Source organism: Lagenorhynchus albirostris, chromosome 14, assembly GCF_949774975.1.
Source record: "Lagenorhynchus albirostris chromosome 14, mLagAlb1.1, whole genome shotgun sequence".
Classification (NCBI taxonomy): Eukaryota; Metazoa; Chordata; class Mammalia; order Artiodactyla; family Delphinidae; genus Lagenorhynchus; species Lagenorhynchus albirostris.
Window position 1 is genome coordinate 63893681 of NC_083108.1, and position 19297 is coordinate 63912977.

A 19297-nucleotide genomic window follows, 5' to 3' on the forward strand; every position below is an offset into this window, starting at 1 on the left:
AGAGAAAGCCCGCGTGCAGCAGTGAAGACCCAATGCAGCCAAAAATTAAATAAATGAATAAATAAATAAATTTATAAAAAGACTATATTATTTCTTAAAATATATACATAAATTTAAAATTATGTGTTATTTAAAATACATAATTTAAATTTATGTATTATTAAAATACATAAAATTAATATATAAAACCAATATATGCATATATTATAAATACACAATTATAAACATACAATATATTTATATATTATCATAAATACATAATTATAACAAACATATATTATAATAAATATAAATATATTTATAAATATATATCTAAACATAGATATATTGTATATTATAAATATATAATTATAAACATATAAATAAATACATTTAAATGTTATAAATACAGAAATTTAAAAAATAATTTTCACCCCTTTGGCTGGGGTATGGGTCTGTGGAACTCTTCGTGTTGCTGTTCCAGAAGTGGAACTCTCTCCCCTCCCGAACTGGCTTTTGAAATAACTGGGAAAGAAATGAAAGGTATAAGAATTGGGAAGATAGCAGCAAAACTGTCATTCTTCACAGATGATAAGTTTAAGTATGTAGCAAGTCCCACAGAATGTACATAAATTAACAGAATCTATAAAAAATTGTAGCAAATTTAGCAGGTCCAATTTCAAATATAGAAACTTACTGTATCTCTATATAACAGTAAATGAATAGAGAATAGCATTTAAGAAGGATACATTTTACAATTGCATTAAAAATATCAGTTTATAGAGAACAGACTTGTGGTTGCCAAGGGGGAGGGTGGGTAGGGGAGGGAGGAAATGGGAGTTTGGGATTAGCAGAGGCAAACTAGTACACATAGTACGGGTAAACAACAAGGTCCTACTGTACAGCACAGAGAACTATGTTCAATATCCTGTGACAAACCATAATGGAAAAGAATAAGAAAAAGTATATGTATGTACTGAGTCACTTTGCTGTACAGAAGAAATTAACACAATGTTCTAAATCAACTACATTTCAATAAAATCTCAAAAAACTTTATATAAGTTTACTAGGGATGTATCTAAAGACATGCCCAAGTCATTTGTTGATGAGGAAAATTCTACATACAACTTCATTGAGAATTATTAAAACCTGTTAATGAGAGAGAGAGAGAGGATATTTATGGATTGAAAGATTCAATGTGGTAAAGATGCCAGTTTCCCCCAAATTGATTGGCAAATTCCCCCAGAACTGGTTCAAGGTGCAGAATTCCTGTACCTTTTTTAGGGAGCAGAAGCCAAAGAGCCGATTCTAATTAAGAGACGCTCAGATCCTCTTGACAGAGAGGAGCGCTCTCCTTCTTCCTGGTCACCTGGGCAGTTTCAAGGTCATGGCCAGAAGGACTTGGTTCCCTGCGTCGCCCACTCAAATTTCTCCCTCTCTGTCTGAAAAGGCGACCTGGGTGGGGGTCCCCTCATGGGCACACCCGTCCCAGCTTCAGCCCAGAGAGTAGGGACCGGGAGGGGCTCCCTGTGCCCTGCGGGTGTCGCCCCGCCCCGTCTCCTCTAACCTGGGCCCTCCTGCCTCCCCCTCCTCGGCCGCCAGGGGTCGCTGTCCCCTCGTTGGAAGCGCAGGGGGACCCACAGAGACCACCCAGAGGAAGGGGTCCCAGATGGCGGGGCTCAGGGACCTGCGAGTGACTCCCGTGGACCTCGCCCGGGTTCTCACTTAACCCCATGGGGGAGGTGCACCGCTAGGGACAACGTCCAGGGGCCACAATCCAAGCAGTGGCGCAGATGCAGGACCGGGCTTGGCTGTCCCTGGGGCTGTGAGTCCGGCTGCCACAGGTCGCAGACGCTGTGTCCCCGCAGCTCCAGGTGGGCGTGTGCCCTCCAGGAGTGCTGACCGCACACCAGGGATGCACAGGGCTCCCTGGGCCGTGTCTGTGAGGGGAGGATCGAACTGCCCAATGTCCATCCGCGCAGAACGGCCGGCATCTGCCGTGTCCACACGCTGAGCCATCTGGCTCCCCCTGCTTGACTGGTTGGATCCCAGTCCCAGAGATGTATGTGCAGGAAGTTAGAAGGAGCAGGTATGGCGGCATGATATCATCTAGGTACCTTTGAAAACGTGGACAAATTTTAAGGTGCTCAGCCTGCTCTGCAAGCACCCGAGGGCCCTGCTCCCTCCCCTGTCCCCTTCCTTGGATCAGGCTACACTGACCTCCTTGCTGTTCCTGCAACAGACATATGACCCCAGGGCCTTTGCACTTGCTGTCCCTTCTGTCAGGACCACTCCTCCCCAGGCATCTCCCGGGGGTGCCCTCCTTCATTCAGGGATGGCTTCTCCTGACCATCCCTCTAAACCAACCGCTGTCACCCCAACCCCTTCCTTTCCTAAAGAGCTTGTCACACCTCATATTATAGCAAATACAATGTGTTTGTCTGGCCTGCCTCACCCACTGGGACTTTGCTCCAGGACTTGGTCTCTCAGGCCCCTGCTGCGTCTGCAGGGCCCAAGGCAGCGCTGGGCTTTGGAGCCGATCAGGGGCTACGGGTGGAGTGGGTGGTGTTTGTTTCTTCTGGGGAATGAGGGACAACGGGCCTGGGGGACAAGGGGACCCGTCATGACCAGTTTCCTTCTCTTGGGAGAAGATCTAAGCTATTGGACCACAGGTTAGCGTTTCTTGTTTCTGTGTGGTGCGTGTGGCACGCCTGTGTCAGTGTTCTTGGCATTTTGGGGTTTCTGTGAAGTCCAGCCCCCTCCCCTTCTGACACCCCATCCCATCAGCACCGAGGAGGCCCATCCTGGGGACTCTCTGGTCTGGAGATTCCTCTCCCCATGGTGCATCTTCCCTCCTGGGGGTCCGTGCACCTGTGCACGTGAGGGAGGTGGGAGTACAAGACCCCCAGCTCCGCTGCCCCAGAGGGTCCAGCCTCTGGGCTCTGGCAGGGCCTTGGGAGCTGGAATGAGCTGGTATCTGGGTCGGGGGCCGGGGCTCCACCGCTTACCTGCTGTGTGACGTTGCCCAGGTAACATCCCCCACCCTGTGAAAGGAGAGGATGATCTTCCCAGACTTGTGCATCTGGGATTTCTAATGAACCATCCTGGGTCTTGGGAGGTGTGATTGCGACCTTTCAGAGAAATGACAACAGTGGCCAATAGAGGGCACTGTTGGCCGGAGCCTCTGTGTGCGCACCTGTGTGAGCGTGTGTGCATGTATGTGCATGTGTGCGTATGTGTGTGCACCTGTGTGAGCGTGTGTGCATATATATGTGTGCGCACCTGTGTGGGGGTGTGTGAATGTGTGTGTATGCCTATATTGGGGTGGCACAGTATGCGGACATGAGTATGTGACCAGGAATGCAGCCCGGACACCTCCATGTGGCCCATGAGCACAGTCAGGTGACGATGGTGACATCCCTGTGTGGGTGACACCCTCCATGCGATGCATAGTGACGGCCTGGCTGGGCTCCCAAACTCGGCTGTCCTGCCCCCAGGTCAGCTCCCCACAGGCCCAGCTCCAGGCCCCAGCCATGGACTGAGGCCCCCGGGCTGGGGGAGAGCCGGGCTGGGGCCTGGCCCGTCAGAAGGGACCCTGGTCTGGGGGCTCAGTCTGCTCCCTGAGGCCTGGAAGGCCTCTCTTCTCTGACACTGTGTACCACCCATTCATGGTAAATAAGCACAGGACACCATGCCTGCGGCCCCCTCATGTGCTGTCTGCTCAGAGTGGGACCGAGACTCACCTACGGGGATGTCACACAGGGGCTGCCTCTGAGCCTGGATGGTGACTGGGGGTGTGGGTGGGACCCCAAAGGCCCAGATGAAGAAGACAGGCACTAGGCCTGCAGGAGTCAAGCCAGGCCGGGGCCCATTGATCAGAGAGGAGCCTGGCTGGGAGGCCTGGCCGGAGAGTGCTGGCCCTGTGGCCTTGGGTGCAGAACCTGAGGACTCCTCAGCTCACAATGGCCAATGCTGAGTGTTGGTGCAGGTCGTGGGGCTGGAGCCTGGCTGAGCAGAGGGGGCCCCTCAGCGCCAAGGGCGTGTGAACATCATGGGTGTGGTGGGGGAGAGCGCTGGGCCTTGAGTCCAGCAGCTGGGCTCACAGTGTGACCCGGACAAGTCCTTTGCCCCCTGTGGGCCCGGTTTCTCCTGTGAAAACTGAGTGGGTGGAGCCCAATCTCTAAGACCCCTTCCAGGTTCCCCAGTAACCCTTGCCCCCCTCTGGCTCCTGGGGCAGCTGGGCTGGGCAGCCAGGACCCCCAATGGGCCCGACACCCCAGACTCTTGAGATCAGGGCCAGGGAGATGGGGAATCAGGCCCTGCTGTTGAAGATGTTGGGGCTGGGGACCTCCCCTCCAACGCTCCCCCATCAAGGGCAAACTGGGGGTCTCTGGCCTCAGAAGCTGAGGGACCAGAGGTTATCTGGGGTAGAGGGGCCAGACCCCTTCCTTTGGCTCTGATTGTGGAGACCACTGACAGGGCCTTCCCACAGCTCCACCTGTGCAGACTCCACAGACCCCAGCCCACAGCCCCCCACTCCCAGCATTCACACACTCCCCCTCGTCAAACCCAAGAGCAGCGGAGGGCTGAGCTCACAGCCCTGTGCCTTCTCTTCTCACCGGGGGCTCCGTGCTGCCAGGGAGACACGCAGGGCAACCGCGGTTGGAGGGGAGGGGTTCGAAGACTCCCTGAGAAGGGGGCTTCTGGCTGGTTCGGGCCAGCTTGTGGTGGGTGCTCTGAAGAGCTGGGAAGAGGCCTCGGGGCCCCTGTCTGCCCCCCGCCTCAGAGCAGAGCAGGGGTCGGGTGGGACAGGTGGGGGGGCAGTGTCCTCGGGCCCCTCTCTGTCTACACCTGTGCCATCCCTTCCCTAGGATCCAGGGGTCCTCCCAGGCTCTGAGGGGTGGGGGGCAATGTGTGCTGCCTTTCTGGAAGTCGTTCTGGAATGAGCTCTCAAAGCCTTAGACGGGCATGACCTTTGATCCCTGTGGGGAGGGTCAACCCGAAGTCAGTGGTGGGATCCCTGCCCAGGGATGGAGGCCGGGGCGTTGGCTGCATCCTGTGCGGGACAGTAGTGCCCGGAGGGACCCACTGAGTGTCATGAGAGCGTGATGCACGCCCAGGTTACCACACATGCGTGGGTGTGCTGTTCAGTGACAAAAGGAAAATATCTACCCATCTATCTCCTCTCCTCTCTCTGTCATCTATGTATCTATCTATCTATCATCTTCATCTATGTATCTATGTACCTATCATCTGTCTATCCATCATCTATCTATCATCTATCATTGATCTGTTGTCTGGGTGGAATGTGAGGTCCAGTCTGGAAGGACACACACCCGGTATAACCAACGTGATCTTCAGGCTGTGCTGGAAACTTCCCATCTCTATACCTTTTTCCCCATTTTATTTGTAAAGAACCTTTGTATATCTTTTTATAATCAGGAAAAAATTAAGCTGTCTCCATTTTTGAAAACAAAACAAGTGGAAACAATGCATTGGACAATGACAGGACCTGGAGAACCCCTCCCTCCCACCTCAGTGTTGGTGGTCCTACTCCGGGGGCAGATCTGCCCACTGGTGGCCAGCCGGGCACACAGCTGGGTGGGGGCCCCTCCATGTCCACAGTGAAAGCAGTGCTGGGCAGTGTGGGTGGTATCAGATGCAGTGTTGAGAGAAAGAAGACTCACACAGTCTAACTTTTAGAGAAAATTTTATTTTATATTGGAGTATAGTTGATTAACAACGTTGTGATAGTTTCAGGTGTACAGAAAAGTGATTCAGTTGTACATATACAGGTGTCTATTCTTTTTCAAATTCTTTTCCCATTCAGGTTGTTACAGAATACTGAGCAGAGTTCCCTGACACACACTCTAACTTAATCTACGTGAAGTTCAAAAACAGGCTAAGTTGAAAGTGGTTGGTTTAAGGGCAAACACAGAGGACCTAAAACTATAAGGAAAAGTAAAGAGATGATGAAATCAGGGTTCCTGAGGTTGTGGCCACATTCTGAGCCTGTGAAGTTAATTAATGGGAAATTCACATCACAGAGAATCCACCATTTTGAAATGCACATTCACAATGTCGTGCACCTATCACCACTATTGCTTTTCCTTTTTAAACTTTACAGATACATTTTATTTATTTATGTTGTGGTTTTTACAGTTTACAATTAAAATAGGATTAAGATAGAAGGAAATCCATCAAAATATTAGTGGCGGCCCTTCTGGGTGAAATACATGGGGTGCGTTTTTTTCCTCCTGTTTGTTTTTCTGTAATCCTCACGTTGTTTACAGTGAGCAGTTATTATTTTAAAACCAAAGACCAAGACCAGTAAACTCTATTTTAAGAGGAACTCAGAAAACAAACAAGATGATTCTCCCTGATGCTGAGCTGACACCTGTGTCCTTGCAGCTCCTCTACATCCTGTTACCTCCAGCTGGGCCTGGAGTTTTGGGGCCCCAGAGGCACCTGCACCTCTCTGCCAGGATGGCCCTGAGAGAGGACACAGATCTGTCCCAGGCTCAGCAGTTCCCTTCCTGGATTATCCGCTGCAGGTCACACTTGTGTTTGATAAACTCTATTTCCCTCTGTTTGGGCCTCTCGCTGGGTTGATTTTCATCAGCACAAGATCATGAACTGTAAGTCCCCTGGGGGAGTGGGTGAGATGTTTTGCCATCAGCCACTACCTCTTTCTCCCTCAACTTTAATTTATTGTTAAAGTCCTCTTATAACAAACTTGAGAGACAAATTTAAAAAGAAAGTTGAAATTCCTCACAATCCTACTGTGCAATCCAAATGGTGACCCCTGCGGTCCTCCTGCCATCCCCCGTCCTGGGGGCTTCTGCCTGGTACACGCTGCTACCAGGTGGTGGTAATCCTATCTCAGACCCTGTGTTCCAAGGCAGGCCCCCGCCGCTGGGTAAGGAGGGTATCACGCTGGACTGAATGCCTGTGTACTTGGTCTTCCTCTGACCCACTGAGTGCCCTTGTGGTGGCTTAGAGTCTCTGTTTTTCCTTAATGAGGGACTTGGATTAGATCAGTGTGGTTAGTCCTCCATGGGCCATGGCCTCTTTTCTGCACAAAGCCCTGGACCTCTCCCCACAATCAGCATTTTTACAGACACACTTCAGGGTTTCTGAACCCCTGAGTTAGATGTCCTGGAACACCTCCAGGCCTCCAGGGAACACTGCTACAGAGAGGGCAGGATTGAGCCTCTTCTTTGTGACCCCAGATGGTAGACCTCAGATCCATCATTGCACCCTTACTGGGTGCTGTGCTGAGTGCTTTCCTGAATGATCCCCCTGAATTCTCTCACAGCCCCGAGGGGTAGCTGCCGCTGTCATCACCTCCGCATCACAGAGGAGGACATGGGAAGGACAGTCACCTGCCCAAGGTCACACACTTGGAAAGTGGTGGAGCCAGGATTGGAACCCAGGTCTGTCTGGGCTCCAAGCTCAGGCTCTTCCCACAGCTGTGCTCCAAAGCCAGGGGTGAGTCAGCTCAATGCCCTGCAAGGTCCTTCCAAGGCTAAGAGTACACCTGAGAAGCCTCTCGGGTTTCTAAAACATCTTCACGCGTATGTCCTTTCAGTGTTCTTCCCAGCAGTTTGTGAGATGGGCAGGGCAGGGGTTGACATCATCTTTGCCTGCAAGGGGACAAGGCTTAGAGGCACTAAGGAAATGGCCCAAGGTCACACCAAGTCAGGATCAGAGCTGGGATTGGAACCTGGGTGTTGCGTTCAGCCCCTTTCCACAGTTGCCAGGCACTAAGGTTCTGTGTTTCTCATAATTAGGATCTACCCACCCACACAAATATCCATTCATCCATTCACCCATCCAATTACTAACCTACCCATGAACTCACCAATCCACCCACTCATCTACCCATCCATCAATCAGCCAGCCAGCCAGCCAGCCACTGACCCATCCACCCACACATCCATCAATCATCCAGCTATTTCCCCATCCATCCACCCATCCACCCAACTGTCCATCCATCCACTCACCCACCCAGCTACCCACCTGCTCATGCACCCACCAACCCACCCACTCATCCAACTATTCACCCGTCCCTATCTTCCTTTCCTCCCTCGTTCAAACTGTTTATTGAGAGCCTTGAAGTTGCCAGGTGCTGGGCTGGAGGCGAGATGCAGAGTCTGCAGACCCAGGAAGGGGGCTGCACCTCTTACTTCGTCCATGAGGATTCTGGAGGCAGGAGGCAGGCAGGCTAGAGAGATGGCTGTTGAGTCCCTGCCTTTTGGGGCTCTGGGCCACAGCACCAGACTCACTGAGTGGGGTTAAACACTTGTATTTTTCTGGGGAGAGTGAGGAGTGAACAACTGAGGTGTCTTCATGTCACTTACAGGACTGCTAGCTGGCAATGACCTTAAGTGGAGAGTTTAAATAGAGAGTTTAGGAGTATAAGAAAAGAAATGACATATCTACAAGCTCCCGTGGCACCTACAAATGTAATGAGGATTAACAAACTCTATGTGACAGAGAGGGAGTTTCCAACAATCATTTCTAACCTGTTTCTTCCATTCACTGAACCCGGTATTCTGTGAAAGGATATAGGTACATCCCCTCCTGCATTCCTCAAGATGGAAATGCGAGGTGGCCACGAATATTATCAACATCGGCCAGATCAGAACTCAGGGAGAGAGATTAGTTGCCAAGATAAGCTGTCGCCTACATGGCAGAGAAGTTTGTCACCCTAGGTCTTCTCACCTACATGGACTGTGCTCTGATCTACCACATAAGTCTTCCTGTCCAAAGAACTGGGTAAAAATTCTTGAAGTCTATTCTGGTCTGCTTCAGACAGCGCCTCTTTCCTTCATAAGTTCTGCCAATCCTGGACTGTGTCCCACGCCAATTTGCTTTATTGGTGGGAAAGTTTTTATTACTCGTTGCAGAAATTACTTAAACTTTTTGTTTACAATCGCTCACGCTTCTGTTTTTAACTGTATTTAAAAGGGGGGTGCTTTTCTCTGACCCTCTTTGCTCAATGCCTGCTGCTAGGTATTCAGCATCCCTGGAATACGTTCTCTCTGTTTTTAGGGGCTCAGTAACCTTCCTGCCTGGGTGTGGAGCTGGTGCAGTGAGAGTTTCGTGGATTTGGACGTGACCTAAGACCTAGAGGTAAGAATCCATCTCAGCATTGTAATGACCTCTTTCCATACACATTTCTCCCATTGGGCCACTGCTCAAGAGGGATGATTCTCTGTCTTTTCATCAGTGTAGTCCCAAACCCTGCACCCAGCCTGTCATGGATGTAGTAGGCAAGCAATAAATATTTGTTGAATGTTAAGTGAGTTGGAATAAATATCCTTACTTAAGTGAAAAAAATCTTGTTTTTCATAATTACCCAATAAATCAGAAAAGTCAAATGTGCCGAATGAAAACCAACACTACCTGTAGGTCCACTGCCACAGGTAGCCCCAGGTAAGAGATATGGACGTGGATGTGGATGTAGATACAGAGACACGCTCACACGTGCCAGGTCTTGTCTTGTGACCTCCTGGGGATAATGTCATTTTCACAATGCCTTTCAAACCTTCTAACACACCATTTTTAGAGTGTCATTGATCTTGAATCGGTTTACTGTTTCGTTTTCTGATGATAAAAGTAATCCACGTTCTTTGAGAAATGAGAAAGTACAGAGAAGCATAAAGAAGAAAATAAACATCTGATCTTGCTACCAGGGAGGATTCAGTGTGTTGGTGTGTATCCTTCCAGACTTTTCCCTATAACAGTCACGTCCTTTTCACAAAGATGGGCTCAGACAAGACCTCTCTTGTCACCTGCACTTGTCCCCTGGCCCCCACAGTGGAATCCATCCATGGCACGTCTCCAAGGCTGTTTGGAGCTGTGGAAGTTAGGCTGTCTGAAGGTATCTCTGTTAGAGATGCAGGGCAGGGTACCTCGGCGTCTCTGCGCCCTGGGCCGGTGATGAACTGCTGGGTCTGCTGGGTCAAAGGAGAGTGTGTCCCCAGCCCACGGACGCGGGGATACCTTCCCTCCTGAAAAGATGGGATGCGTCCGGCTCCCTGGGGCCCCTCAGAATCACGGGGTCTTGGGCAGCCGGAGGCCTGTGCTTACCCCTTGCCCACTCATCCACTCATTCTGCTGCCAGAAGGGCCCGGGGCTGGGACTCTGGGACCGGAGCCCCTCCCTTCCCATGCTGACTCGCTCTGTGCCCCGGGTTATTCCCTTCCCAGGGCCATGCTGACAGTGGGGGCCACCCCTGAGTGGTTCTGAGATCCCCTGGGGTCGGGCCCTCCGGGATTCCAGGACCCAGGATGGAGCTGGGGGAGGTTGTGGGGAGGCAGCTGGGAGGCGGCATCAGGCCCAGGCGGGGCTGGGAGGAGGCTGGGAGGGGGTGGGGGAGGGGGAGGGCTCTTCTACCCCCACCTGCAAGCTGCACAAACATCCGACTACGGCCCTGAAACTGCCCTGTCCCGTCGTCCCGGGCCACACCTGGCCCTGTTTGTCACCCGTCCCACGCCCCGCTGACCATGGGCTCAGTTTCTCTTCCCCTTACTTCTCCCTTTTGTCACCCTGAGTTCTGGTTTCGGCCAATGCAGGGTTAACTTTAGCCTGGGGATTCCCAGGGGTGGCCAGCTGCAGGCAGGGCCCCCGCTCCACCCTTTCCTTGTCCTGGCCTGGCCCCCACCCTGCTCCCACCTCGGGCCTCACTGCCCCTCCAGGCCCGGGGCCTCCCTGCTCAGCCCCTTCATCCAGGAATCTGACAGTTTTCCTGTAGTTTCTGGCCTACAGGGCCCCTCACCCAGCACTCCCTGAGCAGAGGGGAAAGCTGGGGCCCAGAGAGAGGAATTATCTTGCCCAAGGTCACACAGCATGTCAGAGGCAGGCCCCAGGCAAGAGCCCAAGACGTGACAGCAGTGGCTGGGGTGGGTGAGGGTCACCATGGTCCAGGCACCTCACAGACATTGGCTCCTTTAATCCCCAAGCCCACCCTTTGGGATAGAGACTTATCACCCCCTGTACAGATGGGATGAGGAAACTGAGCCCACAGAGGGAAGTAAATGGCCTAAGGTCAAGGGCTGAGAAGGGCTGTGGGTGAGGGGGACCCTCCCTGTCCACCCTGGGGTCTGGACAATCCCAGGCCCTTTGCCACCAGCCCTCCCTCCTTCCAGCCATGGGGTGGGGGTGGCCACTGGGTCCACTCTCGGGCCTCCTTTCTGCTCCCCTGACTCGGGTCGGGGCTGGGGGGTGATGGGGGGAGGTTGCCCACAGAAGGCTTCTGGGGCCTTGCAGAGGGCCGCTTTCCATCCGGTTGCCCCTGTGTGGCCTCAGTTTCCTGTCCCTCAGAGGGGAGGCCCCAGGTTGGGAGGGGGAACACCGGGGGCTGGCTCTGTCTCACTCTCTGGGATGTTAATCATTTTGGGCCTCAGTTTTCCTACCTGTGAGATGGGACGGTGATGCTGGCTGAGCCCCATGGAATCCGGAAGTGGCTCAGCTGGGTAACTCGTGTTGTGCGTTTTGTAAATGGTTCGGGACAGTAGGCCCTCAGTAGCCTCAGGGCACAGCTGCCTTTTGGAATCTCAGATCTGGTCAGGACTGAGGCCTTCAGGGCCTCTGCCCCCTGCCTCACCTCTTCTGAGCCCCGTCCCTGTCCCTCTGCTGGGTTCTGGGGCTTGGGACACTCTGGCCAACCAGCCGGCCTCACTGTGTGCGGCACAGAGAACCGTCCCCCCTGGAGAACTCCCGGCCCACCACCCCCGGTCCCTCCCTGGGCCTGCTCCCCGCACCCTCTGCTCGTCTCTTTCTGCCCCGGCGTCCAGTCTGTGTCTGATTCCTCTTCCTCCCCAGGGCAGGGCCCTGCCGTGTGACACCGAATGCAAGGGCTTGCTGGGCGGTGAGCAGGGTGGTGGGCCAGGCGGTGCGGGAGACAGGAGTCTGGAGTCTCCGAGGTGGAGGGGTCAGGGTGCTTCACTGGGGACCTGTGTGCGCCAGCCGCGGGCTGCTGCGGCCCCCCCACTCTGTGCCTTTGCTCATGCTGACCCCCCGGGAGGCCCTTCCTCCCTCTGCCCCTCAGCGCTGGGGGTCCAGCTCCCAGGCCCTGTTCTGAGGTGGCTGAAGCTGCTGCTGCTCCCCTTGGCTGAACCCCCAGGACCCCGGGATCCGCCGTCCTTGTCTCCCCGCTAATGTGTGCTGGTGGGGGAGGATCTCTCGGCGCCATGGGCTCTGGGCTGGGCAGGGGCGAGTTTCCCTGTCTTAGCTTCACCTCCAGGACGCGACCTGGGCCCACAGGGGCGGTGAGGGGCGATGGGAGTGAACACTGGCTGATGAGCTGACTGATCAGTGCTGGGGTGAGGGCCATACTCCCCCAGGCTCTCGGGTGGGGGCATTCGCGCCCCCCGGGTACTGCACGGCTCATGTGTCAGGTGATGCGATGTTATGGCTGTGGCCTGTGGCCTGGCTCCGGGCGTCCCTGGGCTGGGGGATCTACTGGCAGTGTCCCCTGAGAATGAGCTGGTGGAGTCAACCCTGTGGAAGTGATTTGCTGTCTTTGGGGGTGAACTCAGGAAACTGGCTGGGTGCTTGTCCCCCATCTCCACTCCCATCAGGACCTTGGAGCCCTGGAATGTCCTGGGAAACTCTCTGATTGGAGAAGGACAGGGGAGGAGAGGAGAGAATGGGAGGGTCAGCCTGGAGGGTGGATCGGGGAGGCCTGTAACTGTGGGTGGGGGTGAGGTGGGGAGTCAGGCCACCCACAGGGCAGGAGGCAGCTGGCCTCACCACGCTGGCCCATCTGTCACACCTCTTGCCCTCTCTTTGACCTCAGCGTATCGACCAAGCACAGGGCAGACTGGGCAGGGAACAGGGCGCCCAGTGTCCAAAGGCCCCTCCTTCCATGGTGAAGCAGGCACGTTCCAGGTCTGACTTTGGCCTTGACTGGGCCAGGCCTGCCTTGCCTGGGACATGAGTAGCTGAGAGCCCCACACAGGCCAGGCCCCCAGGAGGCCTGAGGGAGGCTTTTTGGATGGATGGATTGATGGATGATGGGTAGATGGATGGATGGGTGGATGGATGGGTGGACAGACAGATGGACAGATAGATGGACAGACAGATGGATGAGTGACTGACCAATCTGAGGTCCTGTCCATTGGGGAAGGACTGCAGGAGGCCTCTTGGGGGACATCTGTGCTCTGGGCTCCTCATTATTACCCCAGACCCAGGGCTCCCAGTGCAGTGATTGTGAGGGTCCCCATTTCTCCCCCTTCCCCGTCCTTGGCCCAGTCCCTCCCCCAGAAGAGTCCCAGGTGTGGGGACAGCAGGGAAGGTGTGACTGCAGTGCCCCATGTCCAGCCCTGGCCAGCCCTGCCCCCCGGGCTCCTCTGAGCCCCGAGTGTCTGGCTGTGTCCCACGTCAGCCGCAGCTGCGCGCCCGGCGTTTAGAGAGGTCCCTGGGGACCCTGAGGAGGGGGTACGACCTGCACAGACACAGATTCTGGAACAGAAGATGCCCCTTCTGATGGTTGATTGACGTGATCTCTGCCCGGCTCAGGCCTGGGCGCAGGGGCTTGGGCAGCCTGGGTGCTGTGACGCGGTCTCTTCTCCAAGGGAGTTGGTGGAAGCTTCCAGAACTGGAGCCACTCCTCCCCCCAGCCTGGGGAGAGGGAGGCACCTGCTTCCCCGGGCTGGGCCGGTCGGCGTTTCCCGGCTATTTCGGGCGTCAGGGCCTCTTGGTTTCACCAGGCCAGCTGCGCGGGGGTGAGGGTGGGGCCCATGGGGAGCCCAGGGGTGCTGGCCTGAGGCCGGCTGGGCCCGAACAGGCCGATGCTAATGGCAGCAACAGTCAACCTCAGAGACCAGTAAACGTCCAGTTTCCATCTGACCGTCCCTCCTGGACCCCAGGGAGTGAGTTTCCACTATCACCAGCCCGGCTGCATGGAGGGGACACAGGCCCCAAGCTGCCAACCCAGAGTCAGGGCTGTCCTGCCCCCTGGCCACCTCCAGGCTCGGCCGTGGCCCCTTGTGAGGCCCAGTCGGGCACCCTCAGCCCTCACCCTGGTTGGTTTTTCCAGGGCACGAGCCCGTCCTGCACGACACCACTCTCTCTCTATAGGCTGCTTCCCTGTGCCCACAGGAGGCCCAGCAGAGCTGCGTTGCCACCGCCGAGGTCCCCACACATCGTAGGTGCTCAGGAAAGGGCTGCTGAGTGGTGGCTTTGCCCCGGGCAGTGACCACAGCAGGCCTCATCCACGAAGGGGCTTGGTCCACACTAGCGCTGAGCTGGAGGCCCTGTGTGACCAGAGACCCTGCGGGTGGGCTCACCAGGCTGCTCTGGGGTCCCACCTTCCCTTGGAGAGCCGCTCTCGGCCAGCCCATAGCAGCCTTTCCATCCTCCTTAGGGATCCCATTTGGGGTCTGACCAAGGCTTCCTCCCTCCTCCTGGGACGGTCAGGAGACCCCAGCATGTTCCTAGGAGGCCGGGCCCTGGGCGGGCAGGGATTGTCCATCCTGGTGAGGACCGGAAGGGGATCCAGACTCTGGTGCCCAGCACAGCCCGGGCACAGAGAATGCTCAGTGGACGCCAGCCCTGACGTGACATGTCCCCAGGCCGGGTGTGAGGAGCAGAAAGGACCTGGGGGGTTGATGTGGCCACAGGAAGAGAGTGTCACCAGGATCTGTGTGGAAACACACACATGGCAGTGCCCTGGTGGGTCGCGCTGACCATTAGCTACTCTGTCCCTGGAGTGGGCACAGGGCGTCTGATGACAGAGCCCCTCCCCTGGCCCCTGTCCTGGTTGCCCCAGACATTCTCCCTGATTCCTCCCAGTTTCCCTGGGGACAAGGGCTGCCCAGAGGGTCCGTCCCTTGCAGGTTTCCACACATGCGGATCTATCACTGGGTGGGAAATGGTGTCAGGGTCACACTCAGGGCTCTTATAGGCTGGTATGGTGTGAGCTCACACCAGGGCTCCAGTCAAGGTCCACAGGGCTCAGGAGCCCCATGGTGACCCCCTGCGGGTGGCCCTTGGTGAGGCTGCTGCCCCCATCCTGCACCTTGGTCAGGGGACTCGATGGCGCTGCACAGTCAGCTGACCACAAAGCCTGGTGCTGCCTTGAGCCCCACATTTTAACTTATTATAAGGAGAGTCATTCAGCCATTCAGCAAACAGTTTCCCTGCACTCAGACGACCAAAATTTATCGTCCACACTGGGACATTTCTGGGAGTGGAAGGAGCGCTATTAATAATCTTGTAGTGTAGTCTGAAGTCAGGCAGTCTGATTCTTCCAGTTCTGTTTTTCTTTCTTAAGATTGTTTTGGCTATTCGGGGTCTTTTGTGTTTCCATACAAATTGTAAACTTTTTTGTTCTAATTCTGTGAAAAAATGCCGTTGGTAATTTGATAGGGATTGCATTGAATCTGTAGATTACTTTGGGTAGTATAGTCATTTTGACAGTATTGATTCTTCCGATCCAAGAACATGGTATATCTCTCCATCTGTGTCATCTTTGATTTCTTTCATCAGTATCTTATAGTTTTTGGAGTATAGGTCTTTTGCCTCCTTAGGTAGGTTTATTCCTAGGTATTTTATTCTCTTTGATGTGATGGTAAATGGGATTGTTTCCTTAACTTCTCTTTCTGATCTTTTGTTGTTAGTGTATAGGAATGCAAGAGATTTCTGTGTATTAATTTTGTATCCTGCAACTTTGCCAAATTCATTGATTAGCTCTAGTAGTTTTCTGGTAGCATCTTTAGGATTCTCTATGTATAGTATCATGTCATCTGCAAACAGTGACAGTTTTACTTCTTTTCCAATTTGGATTCCTTTTATTTCTTTTCCTTCTCTGCCATGGCTAGGACTTCCAATACATTTTAAATAAAAGTGGAGAGAGTGGACATCCTTGCCTTGTTCCTGATCTTAGAGGAAATGCTTTCAGTTTTTCACCATTGAGAATGATGTCTGCTGTGGGTTTGTCACGTACATGTAGAATCTAAAAAAATGGTACAAATGAACCTATTTACAAAACAGAAATAGAGTCACAGATGTAGAAAACAAACTTATGGCTACCCGGGGTAAGGGAGGGGGAAGGATAAATTGGGAGATTGGGATTGACATATACACACTACTATATATGAAATGGATAACTAATAAGAACCTGCTGTATAGCACAGGGAACTCTACTCAATACTCTGTAATGACCTACATGGGAATAGAATCTGAAAAAGAGTAGATATATGGATATGTACAACTGCTGTAGCAGAAGCTTGTTGAGGTACCCCCATTATGTTAGCCCTTATTCAGCCCTTATTCTTTCTGCCTGTTCAACCTGTCTCCTACAGATATGTTTTTCCCCTCTCTTTCTTGCTTAATTGCACTCTGAAAATGATTGCCCTCTAGCTAAAGTTGTACTAAGCACCTGACGTTTACTTCTCCAAGATGACACTCCCTAAGACTCCTCTCCTTTGGGAGCATTCTTTATTCCAGAAAGGTGACGGGATGATATCCTCGAGGACCACCAGAACCTGTTCCGGAACCACCGGACGCCAGCCCTAATGATCTCAATGTCTCCAGGAGGGAAGAAGAATGCAAGACTACGTCAGTCCCGATCCTTTTCTACAGCCCTGTTTTCCACCCTGAGACCGTAAGACCCTTAACTATTTCCCAGGAAGGGGCTCACAGTCTTGAGAGCGTTAGCCCGCTGTGGCCCCCTTTGCCTGGCAAAGTAATAAAGCTGCTCTTTTCTACTCCTCCAAAGCTCTGTCTCCACGTTTCTATCCAGCACCGGTGGACAGAGGCCAGGGTTTCAGCAACGTAACTGATTCACTTTGCTGTACAGCAGAAACTAACACAACATTGTAAATCAACTGTACTTCAATAAAAATTAATTTAAAAAATAATCACACCAAGACATGGGCATGAACTGGGAACGTCAGTGAAATCTAGGAGACAGGTCACCCCCTGGACCCCTCCCTGGGCCAGGTGTTCTGGGGGTGGCTGTCACTGGGGGATTCCTGGCCAAACAGGATTGGGTTTGCTGTGATCCCAGGTGACCAACTGGCTTTTCAGAAAAACTGGTCCCAAGACTGGCCCTGCCAGGACCAACTACCCTCTGTCACATCACTGCGTTTGTGTCCGTGAGACCGGTGTGCAGTCCCTCCAGGTGACCATACAGAAGCGGGGGTTCTCTGGCCACCTCGAGGGAGCGCGTCCCCTCGAAGCCTCACAAAGTCTCCTGCACAGCAGTGTTTAGCCTGGCGCGTGGATGCCGGTGGGGGATGCTCCTCTGTGTGCAGCCAGGGACCCTGGCAACCTGGCCCGTTCCTCCCACCCGTCCTGCTCAGGAGCAGCAGGGGGGAGGTTGATGCCCCATCACGGGCACAGTGGGCTGGGGACGCAGGACCTGACCAGGAGGAGGACAGCACGCTCTGAGAGATGTAGACATCACCTTGCTGTGTCCTGTGTCACTGAACCAGCGGGTGTGGCAGCAGACAGCTGACTGCTCCGCGGACACCCCTGGAAGCTGTATTTTCAAAGTGGCTGGAAACCTGGGTTTGGACCTTTGTGTTGGGAGTGAGGGTCTGTATCCAGAGAGACACAGGCTGGGGCAGAGCCCCTTGCAACCACTGCGGCACTCTGGTGAACACTGTGGGGTGAAGGACAAGGGTGTCCCCCTGCCCAGACCTGGCCCGGCTGCACTCTCTTGGTGACGTTGCAGGTCTCACAGTGGGCCAGGAGAATCACCCAGCTCAGCTCAGTAGAAGCTCCTGGGCCACCCCCAGGGCCCCAGCAGTCACCTCCCCTCCCCTCCCCCAGGGCTATTCCGGGCTCTGCTGTGAAGGAAGTCACAACCTCCCTCCCCCATCAGTCACCTCCCCCAGTCTTGGCCTCCCACAAGGAAGCCCTGGACGGAGGGCACTGCCTAGGATCACACAGCAGGCAGGGCAGGGCCAGGCCAAGCCCCCTCCCCTGACCTGACCCTCTTTTATTCCACAAAGAGTCAGCCCAGCATGGACACCCGCCCCCGCTGCCGGTGCCCTGGGGCCACCAGTCTGCAGGGGCTGTCCCAGCTCTGAGCTGAGCGGGGCAGGCCCGGTGCATCCCTCATGGTCAGTGTCGCCTCTGTGAAGTGGGCAATGGCAGCCCTGATGGGACTTCCAGGCTCCCTGAGGGGCTGTGATGAGCCTGTAGACATGCTCAGTGCCGGCTGCTGGGGGATCCGCCTTGTGGGGCCGGGCAGTGGATGAAATCTTATCCCAGGTGTGCGGGGAGATGCTCCCCGGGCGGGGAGCTGAACTGGGTGCTTGAGGACACGGTGGGGTCAGCGGTGGGCTCTACGGGAGTCCCCCCAGTGCATGAGCTGTTTCAGGGCAGGTGGTCCTGTCTCCTTGCTCCCAGCACCAGCCCACAGCAGTGCTCACTGACGGTTTGCTGAATGAATGAGTGAGTGAATGGATGAATGACATGTCTCGCAGGGCTGAGGAGCTGTGGAAAGAGCTGGGGGTGGGGGGGGCAGGTCAGCCAGCAGCTCACCCTGTAACCCCGGGCAGGTCCCCCAACCCCCATCCCGCTGACAGAGCCTCAGTTCTCTCCTCTGTGAATTGGGCCCACAATACCCACACTGCTTTGCTGTATGGACTCAGAGGGTTCATGAACCCCCTCCTCCCTGCCCCTACCTGCACCGAGTCAGTATAGATTGAGGAGCCAGGGTTCCCCCACCCCACAGAGCCTTAGGATGCCTCTGACGTCCAGAGGCTGCGGGGTCATGTGCTCAGCACCGTCTCCCGGCCGGCACAGCACAGCCTCCTCGGGGGGGAAGGTGACCTCATGAGGGGGGCCCGGGTGCCCACCGTGTGTGTGGCCCTGAGTGCCTGCGGGACCTGGGCAGCTGCCTCAGCTCTGGGAACCTCTGTCTCCTCATCCATGAGGTGAGGGGGTGTTAGCACCCACTTCCTGGGCTGGTATGGGGGAGTTAGAACACGATCCACAGGCAGTACCCACCTGGGGCTCTTTCCTCGTGGCAGAGAGATGACAGACACCTGCAGCAGAGCTGGGGACAATCAGTCCCTAACCAGGCAGAGCTGGGGATGGTCAGTCCCACAACTGGGCAGAGTTGGGGACAGTTCTGCAGTAAGTTGCCAGCAATCATCAAGAGACTCCCTGATGCCTGTCCAGCACCCAGCTGACCCTCTGAGGCACTAAGGGGGGGGGGGTGCAGCCCCTGCCCTCAGGGCACCTACCTTCTGGAGCGAGGTCAGAGCCCTGGTCGGGCTGGGAGATTGGACGGATAAAGAAACAGGATCCCCTTTCTTTTTTTAATTAAAAAAATTTTATATCGGAGTAC